The sequence below is a fragment of the Pinus tabuliformis genome, chromosome 7 (genome assembly GCF_031772625.1).
Source record: "Pinus tabuliformis cultivar Carrire ecotype Pingquan chromosome 7, CPIR1, whole genome shotgun sequence".
Classification (NCBI taxonomy): Eukaryota; Viridiplantae; Streptophyta; class Pinopsida; order Pinales; family Pinaceae; genus Pinus; species Pinus tabuliformis.
In genome coordinates, this window is record NC_142293.1 from 540,295,614 (window position 1) to 540,320,552 (window position 24,939).

Here is a 24,939-nt window from a genome sequence, read left to right on the forward strand (position 1 = left end):
TATGCAAAATAATAGAAGTAGAAGTAGGAGGGTGAGATAGCATATCAGTCACTTTGTTGCTAGTGCCCTTCTTATACTTTATTACCAGATGAAATTTCTAAAGAAAACCCATCCACCTGAAATGACGAGATTGCTGCAACTTGGTTTGTGACTGAAGATACTGCAAGGGCTGATGATTCGTATGGATGATGGTCTCCTTGCCGATCAGGTAGTGTTTCCACTTTTTCACACTCTGGACCAAGGCATATAACTCCTTGTCATAAGTGGGATAGTTTATCATAGCCTGAGAGAACTTCTCTGAATGGTAACATATCATTTCTTTTGCTACATCAGTACAACTCCCATGGCATATCTGTTGGCATCTGTCTCGATCTCGAATGGTTTTTGGAGATCTGGTAAGGCCAAGACCAGTGTGGTGCTGATCTTTTCTTTCAATGTTTCGAAGGAATTTTGCTGCTTTCCTCCCCATTGAAAGACTTGCTTTACACTTGTCAATGCGTGTAAAGGTGCTGCAATAATAGAGAAATTGGCAATAAATCTCCTCCAATACTGTACTGCACCCAAAAAGCTGTGAACCTCGGTTACAGTAGTGGGGTTAGGCCAATTTACAATTGCTTCAACTTTAGAAGGATCAATTTTTAGTTGACCATGACCAACAATATGACCTAGGTAATCCAAAGAGGTTTTCCCAAACTCACACTTTGACAATTTTACATAGAATTTTTCTTTTTTCAATACATCAAGCACTTTCTTCACATGGCATACATGTTCATTCCAACTTTTACTAAATACAAGAATATCATCTAGATATACAAGAAAAAATTCATCAATGAAAATGCTAAAGAGATCATTCATGACCCTCATGAAAGTGGCTGGAGCGTTGCAAAGTTCGAATGGCATCACCATCCATTCGAACAACCCATATTTGGTCTTGAAGGCAGTTTTCCAAACATCCTGCTCTGCAATTCGGACCTGGTGATAACCACTACGCAAATCTAATTTGGTGAAATAGGTAGCATTCTTTAACTGATCTAGTAAGTCATCAATGTGGGGAAGAGGGTAACGATTTTTCACCGTGATTTTTTTAGTGCTCAGTAATCCACACACATCCTCCATGTGCCATATTTCTTCGACACTAAGACAATCAATGAGCCACACGGAGAAGTGCTCAGTCTAATGACCTCTTGGTTCAATAGTTCCTGTACTTGCTTTTTGATCTTCTCCATCTCAATGGTTGACATCCTGTACATGCCAATATTTGGTAAAGGAGCATCATGCTGCAAATGGATCTCATGTTGGATTTCCCTCTTCGGAGGTAAACCCCCTGGTTCCTGAAACATCTCATCATAATTAGAAATCAATTCACATAATTCCTTTTTATGCACGTGATCACAACCCTGGAAAGCATCAATAATTCTGCATCTTTCCCCCTTACAACCATAAGCATGCAACCCTTACTGGAATTCACCAACCTCTTTATTTGTCCTGCACTTACAAGGTTGGCATTTATTTTAGTTTGATGAGCCCTTACAATATATTCTACCCCATCTTTTGTGATTTGGTATTTGTTTTCATGATGGAAGAAGATTTACTTTCTATCATATAGATATGGACTCCCTAACACCATGCCACAAATATCCAATGGTATCACATCAAGTTTTACCTCATCCACTAACTTAGAAGAGATCAAAAATTAAACCTTGCACTGCTTAGTTACATTTAGTTTTGCTTTATCATGTATCCATCCAAGTGGGTAAGGTTTTGGATGTGATTGGGTTTCTAAGCCTAGCTTCTTTACCAAGGACTCTGAAATTAAGTTTGCTTGGGATCTGGTATCAAATAGAGTTTCCACTTTTGTATGATTTATGATAACTCTAATATGAAATATCTCAATTCTCTTTCGTTCAATAGGAAGAGACTCATCTATTGAACTAGTGCCTTCATGTGATTCAAAATTAACATGAGGTGTAAGAGTACCTTTTTTTCCTACTACTGTGACGAATGCTTCATCTCTAGAATCGGATCCAAGGTGCACAGTTGCCACTGTCTTCTGCTTGTCTTTTTCTCCATACTTCTTTGGTCTCTTTTCTGCGTACAGTTTCCAACAATGATTGTCGTCGTGACCTTCCTTTTCGCAGTGAGTGCAATAAGGCCTTTCTCCTTCATCTTTCTTGGTTTATGTTGTCCTCTTCTCCTTTCCTTTTCCTTTCACTTTGGGTTTGCCATTTGGAGGTTTGAAAGGTGGTTTCCTGAAATGATCATCTCTTTCATTTTTTCCCTTATTCTTAAGATTAATGGCCTTTACACTAGACGAGTCAATAGTAGTTGGTTCAAACAAAAATAATGAATTCCTAAGGTAACTATGTAATGATCCAATATACTTAGTTACTACTTCAGGTGAGTAAGTGCAATGCCCAAATTAAGTGCTTGTTTTGTAAATTCCTCTGTAAAGCTTTGAACATCCTGACCTCTGCCTTGCCTTAAGTATTTCCAATCCATTAAGGCTTTTTGCTTATAAACCAAGGGATAAAATTGTTCCTTTAATGCAGAAATGAAACTAGGTCACAAGGAAAGAAGATTACCCACACTCTTACTGCTTCACAATTTTCTCTCCCACCAGACGAGAGTGGTGCTACTCAGCCGAAGAGAGGGCAACTGAATCTTTGCCTCGTTCTCTTTGATCTATTGAATCCTGCAGTAGATTTCAATCTACCTAATCCAGTTATTAAGATTTTATGTGTTACTTTCACCGTTAAACATGGGAAGATCAAATTTGACATCTAATTTAAAGAAAGGTTTCTTAGATGCATCCCATGAATTTCTATGATGATGGTGATGAGAGGAAGAAAAACTTTCACTTATGAAAGGAGAAGGAGGGGATTCTTCTCCACCATTTCCATGCACTGAACCTTGTTCCTCTATATTTCTCTCTTCTGATTTCTCCAACCTTTAAAGCAACTGACCGACATTTTCTACCAATGTATAGAAGGTTTTGCAGTAATTGCGCTCCTCTTCATGACGAGCCTCTTCATCTACCATGTTTCTCCTTTGATGTGCACACCCCACTTCAGGATCGAAAGACTTTAGTTTCCCTTCACCTGTTCAGAGACTGTTTCTTGTTAGCATACAAACATGCAATTCACATCTACAATGACTTGCTCTGATACCACTTGATCCAAGGATCTTTTGCTTAAATATGTATTAAAGAATTACATGCATAAATTTGTAGCTTAAACATAGAAATTTAATGTGCACATGAGAGAAGAGGAGAAAACACATAAAGCATTAAAGAAGACAAGAAACTCGATAACGGAGTTTGTCCGACTTGGACTATGTCTTCGAGCCCTTCTCGATCAATGGGGAGGCCCTCATTCATTAAGTGGCATGAGAAAGAAAAGTACAAGCATCAGTTACAAAAAGGAGTATTATACCACCATACTGAAAAATGGTTGAAAAATGTAGAACTCTAATGGAGAAACAGATAGCACCATTGCATTCATGGTGTCGAGAAATGCTGAAACCATATAAAATCTATCAAAATCTTACAAAATGAAAATCTGGCCCACCTGCAAAATAACCTGCCTCGAACTACATGTGCTCTCCTCCTCTACTGGGCGCACTGATGAACTGAGTTTAAATAAAAAATGGCGGGCGGACTTCTCAAGAACTTCATTGGGCGGAGTGGTTACGGATCCGTTTTTTACAGAGGAGGTCGGGTAGTCAAACCCCACCCCCTTCCTTTTCTACATAACCAAAATTATATTTTTAAAAGGGGGTCGGGCTAGGCTCGCCTTGGGAAACCTGCCCACCCCACCTACCGCCAACTCCAACGGTCGTATCCATTTTAAATGGGCAGAGTTGGATGTTGTCGTGGTTGGGTTCGTGCCCCAAGGGCCAGCCCACCACCTGTTCACAATGGTCCCATGGTTTGGGGACAGGGACCAGGGGTAGTGGCCTACCCCTCCATTAATAACTATATTGATAAGGTTTGGGGTGGCGGGGTTGGTGACCCGCCACCCTTTTTTTTATAAATTTTTTGTTATTAACAACAAAATGGTTGATTTTGAAAATCCGGATTTTTGACCGAAGGAGTCATTTTAACAAGGCAACAATTTCACCCAAAATCTGGCTAGAGTTGGCTGGATTCCGTCTACTGGAAAAAGTCCAAATTGTGTCTCCATTAAACATGCCCAGTCAGCAAAAGTCAACCAAACTTTGACTACCTCTATCTTCCTCATCCGGACTCGGATTGGAGTGTTGTTCGCACCATTAGAATCATGGCAATGAGTACTTCGATCTGATGTCAAGTTAATCGTCTTTCCACCACTTTGAATTTTGAGCCTTTTCCATGCCACTGGTGTCTGGAGATCCACCTGGATCATGAAGGTCAACTCGACCTACCTCATGGAGGCTCACATGGACATGTTGACTTGCCAACCCCTTTTGATTCCACTGAAGCCCAAATTTGATTAGTCCAAGCCTATGTGGAAATGAAATCGACCAAAATGAAATCATCAGCTTCTTTTTTGATATCCTGCATAATCAAGGCCACTTTTTAGATCACCAAGCCTCACTCTACCACAATCAACAATGGTTACTTGACAATATGGATGGGTTTGAAGGGCAAATGGCCCACATGGAATCTCATATCCATGACACCTTCCATCTCCCTGTGGACAATGGTAATGTTCCTCAACCCCCAGATGAAGATAATATACAATGAAAAGAGTGGGATATATTTTGGTTTTTGCTAAGTTTTGTGCATGGTGGGCTCTCAATATGAAATCCTCTAGTTTTTTCCAGTTATTATTAGTTATTTTTTGTATGTATTTAGTGGCCAAGGAATTCGATAGGAGTGAGGCCCTGTTTTCATGGCAAGTGCTCTACTCACGATGTATTATTCTCTTGAATTAATAGAAAAATGTTGACATATATATATATATATATATATATATATATATATATATATATATATATATATATATGTACAGAGAGAGAGAGAGAGAGAGAGAATATAATTGGAAAAAAAAAACACACTTATTTGAAAGTAAAAACTTTCAATTACTTTTTAATAAGAGGGATGTGCAGTTCATTTATTTTTTAATACGGAGTTGATATGTGGTATTCAAAAAATATTTCAATATAGGTCATGTTAGCGCTTGAAATTTCACCTCAGGCTGAGAAAGGTAAACCTCAAGGCTACATCAAACCATTTAGCCTCGTAGCTAGCCCTACGGGGCAGGAGAAGGCTCTCTCCGGTCAATCTCGGCAGATCTTCAATGGGATGAGATGACCAACAAGGTAACACTGATATTAGGCTAGTAAACTAATTAAAAAGGTTGATTTGGGGTTTTTTGGGTTTTGGTGGCAAATTGAGGAGAGGGCAATTTTGGGTGCGGGGATTGGACACAGTTTCTGCAGGGGGTTCCTTGGGGCGAGGTAGGAGACAGTGTTGATGCCTTTGACTGAGGTGGATGGTCAGGAATGAAAGATGAAGAGCTAAAGAGAGCAAAAAATAACTTTGAATTCTCTTTAGACAGAAGAAAACATTGAAATTAAACAAACTTAAAAGCAGAGCATGGCAAGCATGAATTCTTACTTTAACACTTCATTTGTTTAATGTGCAGAAGTAAAAGAAAGGAAATGAATCACATAACAAGCTTACAAGTACAATGAGAAACACAGCATCAACACATGAGTCCACAAGAATCCCAAAGAGGACTGCAAAACCCTGGTCTTCCTTAGCCAAAAATTGCAGAGATACAGTGAATAATACAATGATAGCTTCTCCCTCAAGAGTCCAACCATGAAAATGAGCAAGAAAGTACATAATATAGATGATCTAACCTCTTTCCCTGCCTCTATGGGTCGAGCTCACTATCCTAGGAGCTGTTTCAACCACTTCTAAACTAGGCACTACAAATTAGGCAGTCAAAACAACTTGCCTCTATAACCTAGGAAACCAATTCATTCATTTAATATTTACCCTTTTCATGAATGAATCTTATAGAAGTGTTAAATAAGAGTAAAAGTGTCTTAGAGTTACAATAATTACATCAAAGATAATCATCTTTCACCCCAAAAAGTCAAACTGGGTCAAAACTGCGTTTTCTGGGTTGTACAGTGCATTCTGGCAAAATCTGCCTAACGGGTCGCGCGCCCCTGCCTGACGGGTCGCGCGCCTTTGGAGCTGATTTTGGGGCACTTTAAGGTGTCTAAATTGAGCAAAAGTGGGCTTGTTGGAAAGGTCTGTGAGTCTACTTTCCAACCCAACTGGAATTTTTGAATTTGGAGGTCATTTGCCCTGTCAAAACTTAATTCTCCCAAGACTGGTTTCTGCAACTCAAAAAAGGGCCAGAAAGTCATTTTTTGGTAGTTTTTTGACCTTTTGGGGGACCAAAACTGCACAAAATCTCAAGTCCATCCATGGGCATATGTAACTTTGCATGAAAAATCTAGAAATGCTGAGTTTTCGCCAAAAGGAGTTGCCATGATGAAGGGTCGCGCGCGGGGTGAGACCCGTTAATGGGAAAAACCTGCAAATTGCACAAAAAATTCACAAATGACAAAATTTTCTCCAAATTTCTTGAAATTTGGGCTGGGAGTCCCCAATCAAGTACCATGCTCATTCAAAGAGGCTTTGGCCAAAATTTGGAGTGGATCGGGCGTTTTCCTTCGTTTTTGTGCTTTGGCCAACCGTCCTTGGAGCACCTTCGTTCTCGCCGGTATTTTTGACATTTCTTTAAAACCATGACACCTGTGCAAAAAGTGAAGGAGGTTTTTCTTCCTTGGCATGTTGTGGACAAAAACCTCTCTCAGTTTCCCAAAATTCATCTTTGATTTCTCTGAAACATCATTTGAGTGAAACTTGTCCCGATGTGTGAAACAAGGAATTTTGTCGAAATGGAGCGAAATGAAGGGGATAGGGGGCTTCTAAATTCTTGGGGAAATTTTTGGAAGTAGGGAGGGATGTTAGGAAGCAGGGGAAAGTAGAATATCAGAGATTGAGTGAGGGGAAGGGGTCCAAAAGGGCAAAACACAGGCCCAACCTAGAAAATTGCCAAGTTGTAGCTAGAAACTAGGGTTTGTGCAAAAATGAGGAATTTGGCGGATCTAAGGGATGGGAAGTGTTTGATAAGGTACTTTAAGGATAGGGGAAGGTGTATGAACATCGGGAAACAAGTTTTTCCGATGATTTGACCATCCAAGAGAAATTGCCTTCAAAACCCTAGGAGAGGGAAATGACCTTGCCTAGGCACAACTGAAGCATGAATAAGGTGTAACATGACCCAATGGAACCTAATATGATGATAGCAACCCTCTGAATGATGATAAGCTCAGCTGAATGATGACATGGACTGACATTTGGACAACTTTGAAAAGTGTGAAAGCAAACCCTAGACCTAATGCCTAGTGACCAAATTTTGCTTGAAGACTCACTGAAATGACAAAATTTGACCTTGACACTCCAAAATCACTTTGTAAGAGCATATTTGATCACTGGAGGAAGGCTGGAAAGACTGACACTAACAGGTCATAAATAAAATATTTCAATATGCATATTAATTAAAAGATTTCAATATCAACTATATACATATATAGAGCAATACCAAAAAAGAGATAGAATGAGTTACTTCTGAGTATGAGGGAGACTTTACTTAAAAATATATTAATAAAAAGTAATATATATTTTAATGAGGGCATTGTGGACCATAAATAAAATATTTCAGTGTCCATGTTGAGTAAAATATTTCAATGTCAAATGTGTATATATTATATAAATAAACTTTTTAAAAAATCTTATGCTTAATACATTTTATTGATGTTGCTCAAAATTAAGGAGACGTGTGATATATATATATATATATAGTTTTCCAGTTGGATTTTTCTAAATGGCTGGTGGCATTCAGTATGTTGGCATTGATGTCAACCAGACTAGCATTGGTGTGCATGGCTTGTCGAAATCAAGGGGAGTCCCATGGTTGTTGCAATCTCTTGTAAGAATCATCATAGTAGCAGGCTTAGTGGAGAATCCATAATAAGATGACTATGATGGCTGGGGAATCTCATGCCTTGAAGGAATTTCTACCTCTGGAGTTTAGCTCAAATTCTCTTAGAAATATCATAGTTGGATTATGCTCGCAAAAATATTTCCAATGGTATATGGAATTTTGCAAATGATCTTTTGGATCGAAATTTATTGATAGTCAAATTCAAGATCTCCAAAGTCATATTTGTAGTGCCAAAAGTAGCTAAAAGACTCTTTAGTGGCATTTTAGTTTGGTGGATTTTCCAACTATGGCAGAGCTCCTTTGCAGAGATTTCCTAGAAGCTCAGAACTTTAATAATAAGTGACCTAGATAGTCTGGATCCGGGCTAGCAGGAACAATGCCCAGAAGGTCAAAAGCTCGAAACTTTATTAATAAGTGACTCGAATAGTTTGGAGTCGGGCTAGCGGGAACATTGCCGAAAAGATCAAAAGATTGAAAGCCTATGACTTTATTAATAAGTGATCCAGAAAGTTAGGAGGCCAACTAGTGGAAACAAAAATTGATGGATCATCAAGCAAAAGAACCCATAGTGGATATTTCCCGAAAGTTTGAAATCCCAAAAGACCATAACTTTATTAATAAGTGACTCGGAAAGGTGGGAGTCATGTTAGCAGGAACAACAATTGATGGACCGTCAATCGACGAAACCGGTAATAGAAATTTCCCGAAAGTTCTTTGTAAGTCAGAACCAGGCATAAGTGGTACCGACAGGTAGAAATCAGAGTGGCGTATTAGAGACTAACAAGTGGAACCATTTAAATAGTGTATGCTCATGGAGTGGGCCAAGCCCGAAACTTCCATTAACATCTTAAAGGAAGAGGAGAAGTCGTTTATAAGCAGGCATTATCAGTGGGGTACACAAGTGGGCTAGGTAGAAAGCCCGCAAGACTGTAGGTATTAAGGAACGCTATTAAAAAGAGACCTGGGCATTCGTGCATCTGTTCTCCAACTTAGTAAGGGTATATGTATAGGAGTGTGGCCCAATCTGCATGGAGGATCATAACCAGGAAGGTTCAAAAATACATTAGGAAGAAGTCTGAGCAGCTATGTAAATGTGCATAGCAACGTTGGTATTATAGGATTAATGGCGACTACAAAGAATTAGTGGCTTAAGAATAGAAAGGACCACGATTGCACAGAATGAATTAATGGAGTATGTCCTAAGAAGAAGCAAGCCTCCTTTGTTCTTACTTGCATGCTACGAGGAATTAAATGAAAAATGGCTCAGGGCCACCATACCAACAAATTTATGAGCTCTTATGGCATGTTGCAGGTTTTCCTTTTGACTCATATGTGCCTTAAAAGAAACAAAGAAGAATCATGTTGGTTGTATGATGGAAAGTTAATAGAGGAACCCTTAGTGTGCACAATTTGACTAAGAATTAATTCTCGATATAAACACTCAAAGCTCATCCTTCTATTTAATGCAGATGTAGTTGTCATTTATCAATTGCAATAGCAGGAAGGAGATCCATGTGCATAGTACACTCTCTGGCAGTTTGTTTAATAGCAGAGACAACATCTAGCATTATTTGGTAGCAGAACAAAACCAAGGTTGGTAATTGAAGAATTGGAATGCAACATTCTTGTGTGTAGGAGTGTGTAGAGTTGTGTGAAGAGATTGAGGAGTTGTATGTGACAAAGTTAGTTGAAGGGAGTTTAGATCTGAGATTTGACTGTGAAACAGAGTAACAATGGGTCAAGATTAAAGTTGAGTGTGAACTGAAGTGATTAGAGCAAAGCATAATGACTAAGTTGAGGAGAAGGTGTTGTGTGTAACAGTTGACTAGGTTTATACTATTGTGCCTTTGTATATTCCTTCTATAAAATTCTATGAAAAGTAGAACATGAAGCTAGAGTAAGTGGTGACTTGCATTCATAAGAGGTTGGTGCCTCTTGGAAAGTAGTGGCTTTCTATTTTGAAGGGGGTTGGGGCCTCTTGCTAGTGGGTGCTCACAAACAACTTGGTGTAATTAAGTAGGAGCTTAAATAAAATCATAATAACAAACAGTTTGGTGGTTTTCTTCCTTTGGGTTTCCATGTGTTAGCGCTTGAAATTTCACCTCAGGCTGAGAAAGGTAAACCTCAAGGCAACATCAAACCATTTAGCCTCGTAGCTAGCCCTACGGGGCAGGAGAAGGCTCTCTCCGGTCTATCTCGTGAAATATTCAATAGATGAGATGACTAATAAGGTAACACTGATATTAGGCTAGTAAACTGATCAAAGAGTTTGATTTGGGGTTTTTTGAGTTTTTGGTGGCAAATTGAGGAGAGGGCAATTTTGGGTGCGGGGATTGGACACAGTTTCTGCAGGGGGTTCCTTGGGGCGAGGTAGGAGACAGTGTTGATGCCTTTGACTGAGGTGGATGGTCAGGAATGAAAGATGAAGAGCTAAAGAGAGCAAACAATAACTTTGAATTCTCTTTAGACAGAAGAAAACATTGAAATTAAACAAACTTAAAAGCAGAGCATGGCAAGCATGAATTCTTATTTTAACACTTCATTTGTTTAATGTGCAGAAGTAAAAGAAAGGAAATGAATCACATGACAAGCTTACAAGTACAATGAGAAACACACCATCAACACATGAGTCCACAAGAATCCCAAAGAGGACTACAAAACCCTGGTCTTCCTTAGCCAAAAATTGCAAAGATACAGTGAATAATACAATGATAGCTTCTCCCTCAAGAGTCCAACCATGAAAATGAGCAAGAAAGTACATAATATAGATGATCTAACCTCTTTCCCTGCCTCCATGGGTCGAGCTCACTATCCTAGGAGCTGTTTCAACCACTTCTAAACTAAGCACTACAAACTAGGCAGTCAAAACAACTTGCCTCTATAAGCTAGGAAACCAATTCATTCATTTAATATTTACCCTTTTCATGAATGAATCTTCTAGAAGTGTTAAATAAGAGTAAAAGTGTCTTAGAGTTACAATAATTACATCAAAGATAATCATCTTTCACCCCAAAAAGTCAAACTGGGTCAAAACTGCGTTTTTTGGGCTGTACAGTGCATTTTGGCAAAATCTGCCTGACGGGTCGCGCGCCCCTGCCTGACGGGTCGCGCGCCTTTGGAGCTGATTTTGGGGCACTTGCAGGTGTCCAAATTGGGCAAGAGTAGGCTTGTTGGAAAGGTCTTTGAGTCTACTTTCCAACCCAACTGGAATTTTTGAATTTGGAGCTCATTTGCCCTGTCAAAACTTAAATCTCCCAAGACTGCTTTCTGCAACTCAAAAAAGGGCCAGAAAGTCATTTTTTGCTAGTTTTTTGACTTTTTGGGGGTCCAAAACTTCACCAAATCTCAAGTCCATCCATGAGAATATGTAACTTTGCATGAAAAATCTAGAAATGCTGAGTTTTTGCCAAAAGGAGTTGCCATGATGAAGGGTCGCGCACGGGGTGAGACCCGTTAATGGGAAAAACTTGCAAAATGTCTGAAAATGCCAAAATTCACCCAAAATTCTCAAAATTTTTTGGGATTTGTGCTGTGGCTAAGCTAATTAGTGCCTTGATCTTTGAGGGAAGCCTCAGCCAAGATACGGAGTGGATTGGGCCTCTTCCTCCGTTTTAGTGCTTTCGCCAACCGTCTTTGAAGCACCTTCATTTTTGCTTTGCACACGTGCATCCGTGCCCAATAATGGTTCTTCATGTTTCTTAGCAACTTTTTGTCTTGGTTGGCCTTAGCCAACAGCCTCTCCAAGTGTGCATTGACCCGGATGAGCATGGACTCTCGTTCCGCAAGCAATAGGTCACCGGGCCTCCTTCTGTTCAAGATTCGGTCTCCTCGAATCCTCCATAGCTCATCAAGGACTTTCTCATATCTCCCCAACATTTGGAATCCCTGTAGCCTGTGCAATCACCTCGGGTGTCAAAATGAAATCCACCCCGGCAAGGTTGACATGTCCTTCATGCAAGTGCAAGACAAAGAGGCGGGCCAACTCTCGGTGGTGCTGAATCCGAGAGATCCTCTCACAAAACTCATAACAAGACATGTACTGAAAACATGAAACTGCCATGAGACAAGCCTGTAAACTTATCAAAGAAGTGGGCTCCTCTCTCCTGTGATGGCCACCTTTTCCACCCCTATGTGGCCTCCTCTGTACCTCAATCGTGGAAACTGATGCTTGGTCATCACTCTGCTCATAGGTTTCGGTTTCTGACATTGTTTTAAAGAGCTGAGAGGACAAAATGTACTGCTGTTTCTGCCTTTAAATGCTGATTTCTTTGCTGTTTCAAGGGGACAAGGAACATGAAGGGAATGTTAGGGGAGGGACATTTTACAAGGAGAATGGGAATACATGTATATAACAGGGAATATAGGGAAAACATTTGAAAAAAATACTGTATATACATCATCAAATTCATGTGTTTACATGGGCATATGGAGAAGTAGGATTAGGGTTTGAGTTTTTAGTGCTTAGGGAGAGGGGTAGGGTTTGTATTTATTTTATAATTTAGCAGGGGAAAAAGCATGAAAATACAAGGGAAGTGAAAAGGGGAAATAGGGAAACAATTACAAAGGGAAAAACACCTTGAAACAACACAAACCCTAGCACATTTTACCCATTAACCTTGCAGTCATATGAAGATGTACATCTCAATCATTAAAACATGTTTTATGATATCCACCAATCATAACCACACCCATTTCAAGTTTAGAACACCTACCTCAAACAAATTTGTGGCTTGGAGAGCGTTTGAGCAAATTCAAAATCGTTTTGCTGAGAGACAGCTCGACGGGTTGCGCACCACGCCCAACGGGTCGCGCACCTCTGACGGGTCGCGCCCGTTGTATTTTCTCACTGTGGAAGACCCTCTGACAGGTCGCGCGCACCTGACGGGTCGCGCACCTGGCCTGACGGGTCGCGCACCAGTCCAATGCCCGAACTCGCTCTCTTTTCGCTCCTTTCTCTCAATCACTCTCTCAAACCTCTCTTGCAAGCATCCAAGATGCACAATGAGAGTGATAGGAGGGAATTTGGGGTTTTATAAGTTTCATTTGAAAAAATTTCATTCACAAACCCACTTTCTAATGTTTTCTCTTTGACACTTTATAACACTGACTTTTTGGTTTCTTTTGTCCTGAATTTGACTCATTGAGTGCTTTGACTTGATTCTTTTTGCAGGTAGATCATCTGAGGGATCTTGGCAAGGGGACCAGGGTTGCATTTTGTTTGTTGAAGACTTTTGAAATTTCATCACTTATTTACAAAAACATGGAAAATGACCTTGGCTTTAAAAACAGAGTTTTTAAATCCAAGGTGAAGATTAGCTGTATCAGATAAGAAATCTTGAAGAAACACTTTTACAATCATCCCTCTAGCTTGCTGAATACTCATTGACTTTTCAGACACATGACCCTGTAAACATATTTGACCAAAACCCTAGACCTAGGAAATTGACCTCAAGACAAGATAAGACAAGCTTGAAAGAGCTTAATGACTAAAATGACCTGAACCAGCAATGCCAAGAGGGGTACAACACACCAGCTCCTCCATCAGGGTTATTGGCATGCCTAACGGGATGCATAAATTGACACTGATGAGACACCTACATATGCAAATGCAAAGAGTTTTGATCGCTGATGGAGGGCTTAAGACCGACTCTAACATTGGCTCCAATGGGGATGGTAGCTCCTTGGAGGTGCCAAGAACCGTAAACCTCTGGGAGAGCAGACCAGTGCTTTCATCCATTGGGAAATGGAGTCAAAAACTCAAACTGAAATGCATGACTGAAAACCGACACAAACTAACTTAACAACAAGACTGAAAATTGACTCACAAAGGGCTCATGACTCAACTAAAAACTGACTCGATACTTAAACACAACCGACAAACTGAAAATGATGCTCAAAGTGGAGCTTATTCATCACAACCTACTCTAACAGTTTCATTCATCACCTGGTCAAGTGAAATGAAACAACCAATGTAACCAAGCAAGAGTCCCATCTGCTGTTCGAATTCTCCACAAGTGCTTGCTTATGAACAACAAGAGAGAACTAATAAAATGCAACTCCCATGACAACTTAGAAACAGATCCGTTGAATGATATGAATTCTCTATCCGCCTCCAAAAACACTGCATAAGGATCTTGCAATTCAAGCACACTGGAACTTAGCTCATCCAATGGATTACTTCTCGTTTCCTCATACCATGAATGCAAACTTTGATCTGAGCCTTGTGACGAGACCTCTGCTGAAAATGACAAAGAAACCGGCTGCCAGATCAAATTCATATCAGCACATGTTTCAAGCTCACATGTTAATGGAGAATGACTTTGACTGCAAACCTCATCCAAAACATCAGCTATTGGATCATGAAAAACTTGAAAAGACTGTTGCAACCCATTTTCTATTGGTTCCAATGTGATTACATGATTGCCTACATGCTGCTCATTCTTCACTGAAGATGGACTATGCAAATTTTCCTTCAAAAACTGAAATGATTCGAAACAAAATGGTAGGGAATCATCTTGCATCATCTGAGCATATGTTCCAGCTTCCAATTCTTTATTTGCAACTTGACAATCAAAGGCATTCGGGGGCTGCAAATCTGAATATGAAAAGTCTTGAACAAGGTTTTCATTGCCCTCAAGATGGTCTAAATCAAGACTTGTTGACAGCTGATTTCTGATTGCATGGACGTTGTCTCTAATGAACTGACATGAATCAAAACAAAAAGGCAAAGATCCTTCACTTACTTCAAAATTTGCTGCACTTTCCTCATCATTGTCATAGCTGATATGCAACGGTTGATCACTGTATTCGAGCTGCTGTAAATGAACTTCCTCCTCCCATAAACTAACTGCTAGTTTATCTATAAGATTAGCTTCTGTTTGGAGAACATAATCATCATCATACTGATCAAAATGAGGCAAATCATCGGTATAAAACATATCATCAAGCATGCAGGTCATATCAACAGTTCTTTCTTCTTCAAGGTGATCTACAAAACAATCATTGTCAGATCTATGACAACTAGGATAAGAAACAAAATGTTTTGGATCAGCAACTTGTTCTTCTTCAATCAGCGAGCCATGAGCTTGATCATCATAAGCATTTCTTGCGGTGACCTTCTCCATCATCTTTTCCACTGCACTTACCAAAATGTCAAGCTTCACCTCTAAAGATGTTGATTTTTCCGGATCTACGTTTTTCATCTCTTCTTCTTTCAACCTTGCCCATCGGATCAGCAGATGCGCCTCTACACTTACTGCACTGTTTTGCATCTCATGAAGTGTTGCAATATCCCTTTCTCTCAGCTAAAACTCCATCTCCGAATCAAAGGCACCCGGATAGTGCAAGAGAGCAGATCTAGTAGTAGGCCTTATATCAACTGGCATTGAATAATAAACTTGGTTAAATCTGGCTGAAAACTATTGTATTGTCTCCTCTGGCAATCTTTTCAGCTGGTTATACTCTTCTACAATCAAGAAAAGGTTCTGCCCGATCATCCACCTGTCGAGAAAAACTTTGACAAACTGCTGGAAATTTGAGATGCTCGCATCAGGCAGGGCTTTGAACCAACTCTTCACTTCATCTTGCAAAGAAAGAGCAAAAAGCCTCATACTAACATCTTCTTCATCAACTTCAAAAAGATCTAGAAAATTCTCAAAATTATGCACATGTTGCTCAGTGTTTACATTCTTACATTCACCATCAAACCTCGGCAAGTATAGATCATAGTTTTTGGGGAAAGCATGAAGAACAGAAGGTAAAACAAGAGGTTTATATCGATTTGGAATTTTACAAGGTGTAGGGGTATGTACAGCAGATATAGACTCGGTCTTGGTCTTTTGAGATTCATCAATTTGAAGATGGTCATCACAAAATTCAGAAAAAGGATCTTGATCAAGCTCAAAGCCATGCAGATCTTTGGTATTCACAATCTTCAAAGGGAAAGAATCAACTGCAGGCCTGGGATCTTTCCTCAAGCATTGTATACTTTGCAAAGCCTTCTTAACATTCTTGGGAAAAGAGAAGAAATAATTTATGACAAAGAACAAAATGTCTTGGATGAAATTCCAACTTGAGTACCTGATCTTGCCATATTCTCTTTTCATGTTTTCGCTGGTCAGGATCATCCTCCAGTGGAGTCTTTGGATCTGATCTCGAAAATGATTTAGAGTCGCCGGGTGAATGATTTCAGCCTTTCAAGTGTCTGATCGTGGTCCACCATCAACAATCAGATCTGAACTTGATACATGTACTGGGGTAAAATGCAAATGAAGTGTTGTATTCACAAGCTCACGGAGATTGACTGAAGCAGCATTTATCTACTAACGCTGAAGTAAAACAAGAGCGTTTTCGAAGGCTACCTGGCGTATCTTCAGACTCCGTCTAAGACTTATGAAATAACACGTCAATGAGCAAACGATTAGTTTGTTCTCCCCAGTATGGTCGCCAGTATGTTAGCGCTTGAAATTTCACCTCAGGCTGAGAAAGGTAAACCTCAAGGCAACATCAAACCATTTAGCCTCGTAGCTAGCCCTACGGGGCAGGAGAAGGCTCTCTCTGGTCTATCTCGTGAAATCTTCAATAGATGAGATGACTAATAAGGTAACACTGATATTAGGCTAGTAAACTGATCAAAGAGTTTGATTTGAGGTTTTTTGAGTTTTTGGTGGCAAATTGAGGAGAGGGCAATTTTGGGTGTGGGGATTGGACACAGTTTCTGCAGGGGGTTCCTTGGGGTGAGGTAGGAGACAGTGTTGATGCCTTTGACTGAGGTGGATGGTCAGGAATGAAAGATGAAGAGCTAAAGAGAGCAAACAATAACTTTGAATTCTCTTTAGACAGAAGAAAACATTGAAATTAAACAAACTTAAAAGCAGAGCATGGCAAGCATGAATTCTTACTTTAACACTTCATTTGTTTAATGTGCAGAAGTAAAAGAAAGGAAATGAATCACATAACAAGCTTACAAGTACAATGAGAAACACACCATCAACACATGAGTCCACAAGAATCCCAAAGAGGACTGCAAAACCCTGGTCTTCCTTAGCCAAAAATTGCAGAGATACAGTGAATAATACAATGATAGCTTCTCTCTCAAGAGTCCAACCATGAAAATGAGCAAGAAAGTACATAATATAGATGATCTAACCTCTTTCCCTGCCTCCATGGGTCGAGCTCACTATCCTAGGAGCTATTTCAACCACTTCTAAACTAAGCACTACAAACTAGGCAGTCAAAACAACTTGCCTCTATAAGCTAGGAAACCAATTCATTCATTTAATATTTACCCTTTTCATGAATGAATCTTCTAGAAGTGTTAAATAAGATTAAAAGTGTCTTAGAGTTACAATAATTACATCAAAGATAATCATCTTTCACCCCAAAAAGTCAAACTGGGTCAAAACTGCGTTTTCTGGGCTGTACAGTGCATTCTGGCAAAATCTGCCTGACGGGTCGCGCGCCCTTGCCTGACGGGTCGCGCGCCTTTGGAGCTGATTTTGGGGCACTTTCAGGTGTCCAAATTGGGCAAGAATAGACTTGTTGGAAAGCTCTGTGAGTCTACTTTCCAACCCAACTGGAATTTTTGAATTTGGAGCTCATTTGCCCTATCAAAACTTAAATCTCCCAAGACTGCTTTTTGCAACTCAAAAAAGGGCCAGAAAGTCATTTTTTGCTAGTTTTTTGACTTTTTGGGGGTCCAAAACTTCACCAAATCTCAAGTCCATCCATGAGCATATGTAACTTTGCATGACAAATCTAGAAATGCTGAGTTTTCGCCAAAAGGAGTTGCCATGATGAAGGGTCGCGCGCGGGGTGAGACCTGTTAATGGGAAAAACCTGCAAAATGCCTGAAAATGCCAAAATTCACCCAAAATTCTCAAAAAATTTTGGGATTTGTGCTATGGCTGAGCTAATTAGTGCCTTGATCTTTGAGGGAAGCCTCAGCCAAGATACAGAGTGGATTGGGCCTCTTCCTCCGTTTTAGTGCTTTCGCAAACCGTCTTTGAAGCACCTTCATTTTTGCTTTGCACACGTGCATCCGTGCCCAATAATGGTTCTTCATGTTTCTTAGCAACTTTTTGTCTTGGTTGGCCTTAGCCAACAGCCTCTCCAAGTGTGCATTGACCCGGATGAGCATGGACTCTCGTTCCGCAAGCAATAGGTCACCGAGCCTCCTTCTGTTCAAGATTCGGTCTCCTCGAATCCTCCATAGCTCATCAAGGACTTTCTCATATCTCCCCAACATTTGGAATCCCTGTAGCCTGTGCAATCACCTCGGGTGTCAAAGTGAAATCCACCCCGGCAAGGTTGACATGTCCTTCATGCAAGTGCAAGACAAATAGGCGGGCCAACTCTCGGTGGTGCTGAATCCGAGAGATCCTCTCACAAAACTCATAACAAGACATGTACTGAAAACATGAAACTGCCATGAGACAAGCCTGTAAACTTATCAAAGAAGTGGGCTCCTCTCTCCTGTGATGGCCACCTTTTCCACCCCTATGTGGCCTCCTCTGTACCTCAATCGTGGAAACTGATGCTTGGTCATCACTCTGCTCATAGGTTTCGGTTTCTGACATTGTTTTAAAGAGCTGAGAGGACAAAATGTACTGCTGTTTCTGCCTTTAAATGCTGATTTCTTTGTTGTTTCAAGGGGACAAGGAACATGAAGGGAATGTTAGGGGAGGGACATTTTACAAGGAGAATGGGAATACATGTATATAACAGGGAATATAGGGAAAACATTTGCAAAAAATACTATATATACATCATCAAATTCATGTGTTTACATGGGCATATGGAGAAGTAGGATTAGGGTTTGAGTTTTTAGTGCTTAGGGAGAGGGGTAGGGTTTATATTTATTTTATAATTTAGCAGGGGAAAAAGCATGAAAATACAAGGGAAGTGAAAAGGGGAAATAGGGAAACAATTACAAATGGAAAAACACCTTGAAACAACACAAACCCTAGCACATTTTACCCATTAACCTTGCAGTCATATGAAGATGTACATCTCAATCATTAAAACATGTTTTATGATATCCACCAATCATAACCACACCCATTTCAAGTTTAGAACACCTACCTCAAACAAATTTGTGGCTTGGAGAGCGTTTGAGCAAATTCAAAATCGTTTTGCTGAGAGACAGCTCGACGGGTCGCGCACCACGCCCAACGGGTCGCGCACCTCTGACGGGTCGCGCCCGTTGTATTTTCTCACTGTGGAAGACCCTCTGACGGGTCGCGCGCACCTGACAGGTCGCGCACCTGGCCTGACGGGTCGCACACCAGTCCAATGCCCGAACTCGCTCTCTTTTCGCTCCTTTCTCTCAATCACTCTCTCAAACCTCTCTTGCAAGCGTCCAAGATGCACAATGAGAGTGATAGGAGGGAATTTGGGGTTTTATAAGTTTCATTTGAAAAAATTTCATTCACAAACCCACTTTCTAATGTTTTCTCTTTGACACTTTATAACACTAACTTTTTGGTTTCTTTTGTCCTGAATTTGACTCATTGAGTGCTTTGACTTGATTCTTTTTGCAGGTAGATCATCTGAGGGATCTTGGCAAGGGGACCAGGGTTGCATTTTGTTTGCTGAAGACTTTTGAAATTTCATCACTTATTTACAAAAACGTGGAAAATGACCTTGGCTTTAAAAACAGAGTTTTTAAATCCAAGGTGAAGATTAGCTATATCAAATAAGAAATCTTGAAGAAACACTTTTACAATCATCCCTCTGGCTTGCTGAATACTCATTGACTTTTCAGACACATGACCCTGTAAACATATTTGACCAAAACCCTAGACCTAGGAAATTGACCTCAAGACAAGATAAGACAAGCTTGAAAGAGCTTAATGACTAAAATGACCTAAACCAGCAATGCCAAGAGGGGTACAACACACCAGCTCCTCCATCAGGGTTATTGGCATGCCTAACGGGATGCATAAATTGACACTGATGAGACACCTACATATGCAAATGCAAAGAGTTTTGATCGCTGATGGAGGGCTTAAGACCGACTCTAACACCATGTAAAAATATTGGTGTCAATATGTGTATGTTTCTCAATTGATGGATTGTGTGTTCATGTGAATGGTTTACTTTGTTGTATATATATTGTATTAAGAATGCTCTTAAAAGTAACAAGCAAAATTGAAAGGAAATTAAGAGTTGAGCATAAATTTTAAGAACCTCACTAATTTGTTGGGTGTGGAGCTTGATTATCTTCCTTATTCATAGGTATCGCCGCATTGGACCCCATTTCATAATGTAGCGGCAACACCACCTGTAAAATGTACGCTACAAGGGAGGTCCAGGGGGGTAGTTGTGATCTTTGGGAGCCCCCCCCTGGCGGGGGATCAAGGGCAGTGCCCCGGGGGCTAAAAATAGATGTAAAATTGCCTTGTAAAATGTTGAAATTTTGTAGTCGATCTGGGTCGTTCATTAGGTGGAGATTTGATGGTAGAAGTTATGTTTAATTTAGGGTTTTTTGCCCTAGAATTCAACCCCTCGCTATATATGATGGAATTGTATTTCGTCTATGTAGATCTGTATTCTGAGTGAGAAAGAAAGAGGAGATTGTGTGAGAGCGAAGAGGGAATTACAGCGGATCTGATGTAGGTTGTATCTCTTCAGTTTGTTGGATAATATAAAAGGAAAGACTGGCTGTTTCTCCGTAGACGTAGCCCAAATTGGGTGAACCATGTATATCTGTGTCTCTCTTGTTTTATGTGTTTTCTGTGTTTATATTTCTGCAATATATTTTATGTGCTCCATTACTCTATAATATATAATTTACTAACAACTGGTATCAGAGCTGAAGGTCTATTTGACTTATAAACTCGTAGGAGAGAAGGGTTCTTGGTTCGAGTGGGAGCAATGGTGGAAGATGGTAGGTTTAGGGTCGAAAAATTTAACAGCCAAAACTACCAGCTGTGGAAGATGCAGATGGAAGATAATTTGTATCAGAAATATCTGTACCTACGATTCAATGGAAAGACAAAGAAGCCGACGAGTATTATAGACACGAAATGAGATATTCTCGACAGAAAGGCACTTGGAACAATAAGGTTGTGCCTAGCACCATCAGTAGTGTTTAATATTTCAAAGGAAACGACAACAGAGGGTTTAATGTCGGCATTGGCCAAACTATATGAAAAATCATTGGAATGGGTAAAGATTTCATAAAACAACAAAACGGAAATCAATGGCTATTGAAGGAGGTAAGGCATGCTCCAGATCTGAAGAAAAATATGATTTCAACATGGCAGTTGGGAGGTGAAGCTTGTGTGACTACTTTTACAGATAAAACTTGGAAGGTCACTAAAGAAGCCCTGGTAATAGTAAAAGGAGAAAAGATTGGTACATTGTATTTATGCAATGGTATTTCTAATTTTGTTAATGCTTTAACCTCTACAGGAGAAGATACAGAATTGTGGCATCATAGGCTCGTGCACATGAGTGAGAAGGGGATGTAGACTCTTCACTCAAGAAATTTGTTGCCAGGTTTGAAAGATGTTGATTTAAAATTCTATAAAAATTGCGTTTATGGAAAACATAAGAGAGTCATATTCCTCAGAGTTGGGAAAGAAAAGAAGAGAAAAAAATTAGAGCTTGTGCATACAGATGTATGGGGACCTACTCAGGTATCATCTCTCGATGGCTCTCGTTATTATGTTACTTTTATTGATGATGCAACCAGAAAAACCTAGATTTACTGTATTCGAAATAAATATGATGCATTTTATACTTTTAAGAAATGGAAAGATTTGGTTGAAAATGATACAGGAAAAAGGTTGAAGTGTCTTAGATCAGTCAATGGAGGTGAATATTACAACAAAGGGTTTGATAGGTATTGTTCAGAGAATGGAATCTGTGGAGAGAAGATAGTTCCAAGAACACCACAAGAAAATGGTGTGTCAGAAAGGATGAATAGGACAATCATGGAGCGTGCAAGGTATATGAGATTCCATGCAGGATTGGCTTTACAATCTTGGGCAGATATTGTAGATACTCATGTTTATCTAATAAATAGAGGGCCTTCAAGCTCCTTGGATGGTGGTATTCCAGAGGAGGCATGGACAGGTAAAAAGGTAAACTACTCATTTTTAAAGACTTTTGGTTGTGAAGCCTTTGTCCACATTAATACAAAAAATATAACAAAGCTTGAGGCAAAATCAAAGAAATGTACCTTTATTGGATATGGTGTTAATGATTTTGATTATCGCTTTTACGATCATGTAAAACATAAAATCATTAGAAGCAGAGATGTCATATTCAATTAAAAGTTTTTTTATAAGGATCAGTTGTAGGAAAAGAAACATGAAAAAGAAAAAAGAGAATACACAGTGCTTGATGAGATCATAGAAAAAGTGAAGGTGCCTGAAAATCATAATGATCAATAACTAGAACAACAATCACAACCACAATAGCAACAAGTATCTCAAATGCCTGAAAGTGGTGTTAGAAGATCTACCAGGATAAGTAGACCCCTAGAACGATACCCTCTTTCATTATGTTATGTATTGTTGATTGATTTTGGTGAACCAGGATGTTATGAAGAGGCAGTGCAGGTAGAAACCAGGAAGTGGGAGCAAGCCATGAAAGAAGAGATGGACTCCTTAGCACATAACCAGACTTGGGACTTAGTTAGGTTGCCTGCAGGTAAAACAACATTGCAGAATAAATGGGTTTATAGGTTGAAGGAAGAAGATGGAGGTAGAAAAAGGTATAAAGCTAGACTTGTGGTGAAGGGGTTTACATAGAAAAATGGTATAGACTTTGATGAGATATTTTCTCCTGTTGTTAAAATGATTTCAATCAGAACTATTTTAAGTCTAGTAGCAGCTGAAGATTTGCATCTTGAGCAGTTAGATGTAAAGACAACCTTTCTCCATGTGGATTTGGAGAAAAATATATATATGCAGCAGCCACAAGGATATGAGGTAAAAGGGAAGGAGAAACTAGTGTGCAGGTTGAATAAGGGCTTGTAAGGCTTAAAGCAGGCTCCAAGGTAGTGGTATCTAAAATTTGACAGGTTTATGTCTGAACAAGGTTATACTAGATGTCACTCTGATCATTGTGTTTATCTCACAAGGCAAAATGATGGTAGCTATATTATATTGTTATTGTATGTAGATGACATGCTTGTTGTAGGTTCTAACATGCACGAAATAAATGTGCTCAAAAGAAAATTGGAAAACTCATTTGCAATGAAGGATTTGGGTGTTGCAAAACAAATCCTTGGTATGAGAATAACTAGAGACAGGAAGAATTGCAAATAACATTGTCTCAGAGTGAGTACATACAAAAGGTGTTGAAAAGGTTTAATATGCAGAATGGAAAACCAGTTAGTATACCTTTGGCTAGCCATTTCAAACTAAGTAAGGAAATGTGTCCTAAGACTCAGGAAGAAATGGATTATATGTCTAAAGTTCCATATGCACCAGCAGTTGGAAGCTTAATGTATGCAATGGTTTGCACAAGGCTTGATATTTCACATGCAGTGGGAGTTGTAAGCAGGTACATGAACAATCCAGGAAAAGAACATTGGATGGTAGTGAAGTGGATTCTCAGGTATTTGAGGGGTACCACAAATCAAGCATTATGCTTTGGTGGTTCAAACATTGCTCTACAGGGATATGTTGATGTAGATATGGTGGGTGATAGAGATAACAGGAGGACCACCACAGGGTATGTCTTTACTATAGTTGGAACAACTGTCAGTTGGGTCTCAAAATTGCAAAGTGTTGTTGCACTCTCAACAACGGAAGCAGAGTATGTTGCTGCTACAGAGGCTAGTAAAGAAATGATCTGGTTACAAAGGTTTATGGATGAATTGGGTAAGAAGCAAGAGTTGGGTAGGTTATACAGTGGCAGCCAGAGTGCCATACATCTTGCAAAGAACTCTGCATTTCATTCCAATATTAAACCTATACAACTCAAGTACTATTTCATACAATCAGTGTTGGAAGATGGACAGTTGAAGCTGGAAAAGATACACACTAGACAAAATCCTACAGGTATGTTAACAAAATTTGTAACCAAAGAGAAACTGAGATTCTGCTCAGTTTCAATTGGTCTTCAAGTATGATAAAGAAGATGAGAAACAACCAAGTCCAAAGTGGAGTCATTGTCCAACAAATGAAGCAGCAATGGAGTTTCTATAATCAGTCTCCAAGTGGGAGATTGTTGGGTGTGGAGCCTGATTATCTTCCTTATTCACAGGTATCGCCACATTGGACCCAATTTCGTAATGTGGAGGCAACACACCCGTAAAATGTACGCTGAAAGAGGGGTCCAGGGGAGGCAGCTATGATCTTTGGGAACCCCCCCAGCAGGGGATCGGGGGCAGCACCCCCGAAGCTAAAAATAGATTTAAATTTTCCTTTCAAAATGTTGTAATTTCGTAGTCAATCTGGGCCGTTCATTAGGTGAAGATCTAACGGTAGAAGTTATGTTTAATTTAGGGTTTTTTCCCTAAAAGGCAACCCCTCGCTATATATGAGGGAATTGTATTGCATCTATGTAGATTTGTATTCTGAGTGAGAAAGAGAGAGGAGATTGTGTGAGAGCGAAGAGGGAATTACAATAGATCTGTTATAGGTTGTATCTCTTCAGTTTGCTGGATAATATAAAAGGAAGGATTGGTTGTTTCTCCATGGACGTAGCCCAAATTGGGTGAACCACCTATATCTGTGTCTCTCTTTTTTTATGTGTTTTATTTGTTTATATTTATGCAATATATTTTATATGTTCCATTGCTCTATAATATATAATTAGTATAAGAACCAATGTTCCTTCGGCAACAATTTAACCACTGGAAGTTAGATCTATAAGGAATTGTGTCTAGGCAAGAAAGTCAATATGCTTACTCAAATAAGATACCAGTCTTTAATGGGACAAACTATGCCTTTTGGAAATTTATTAT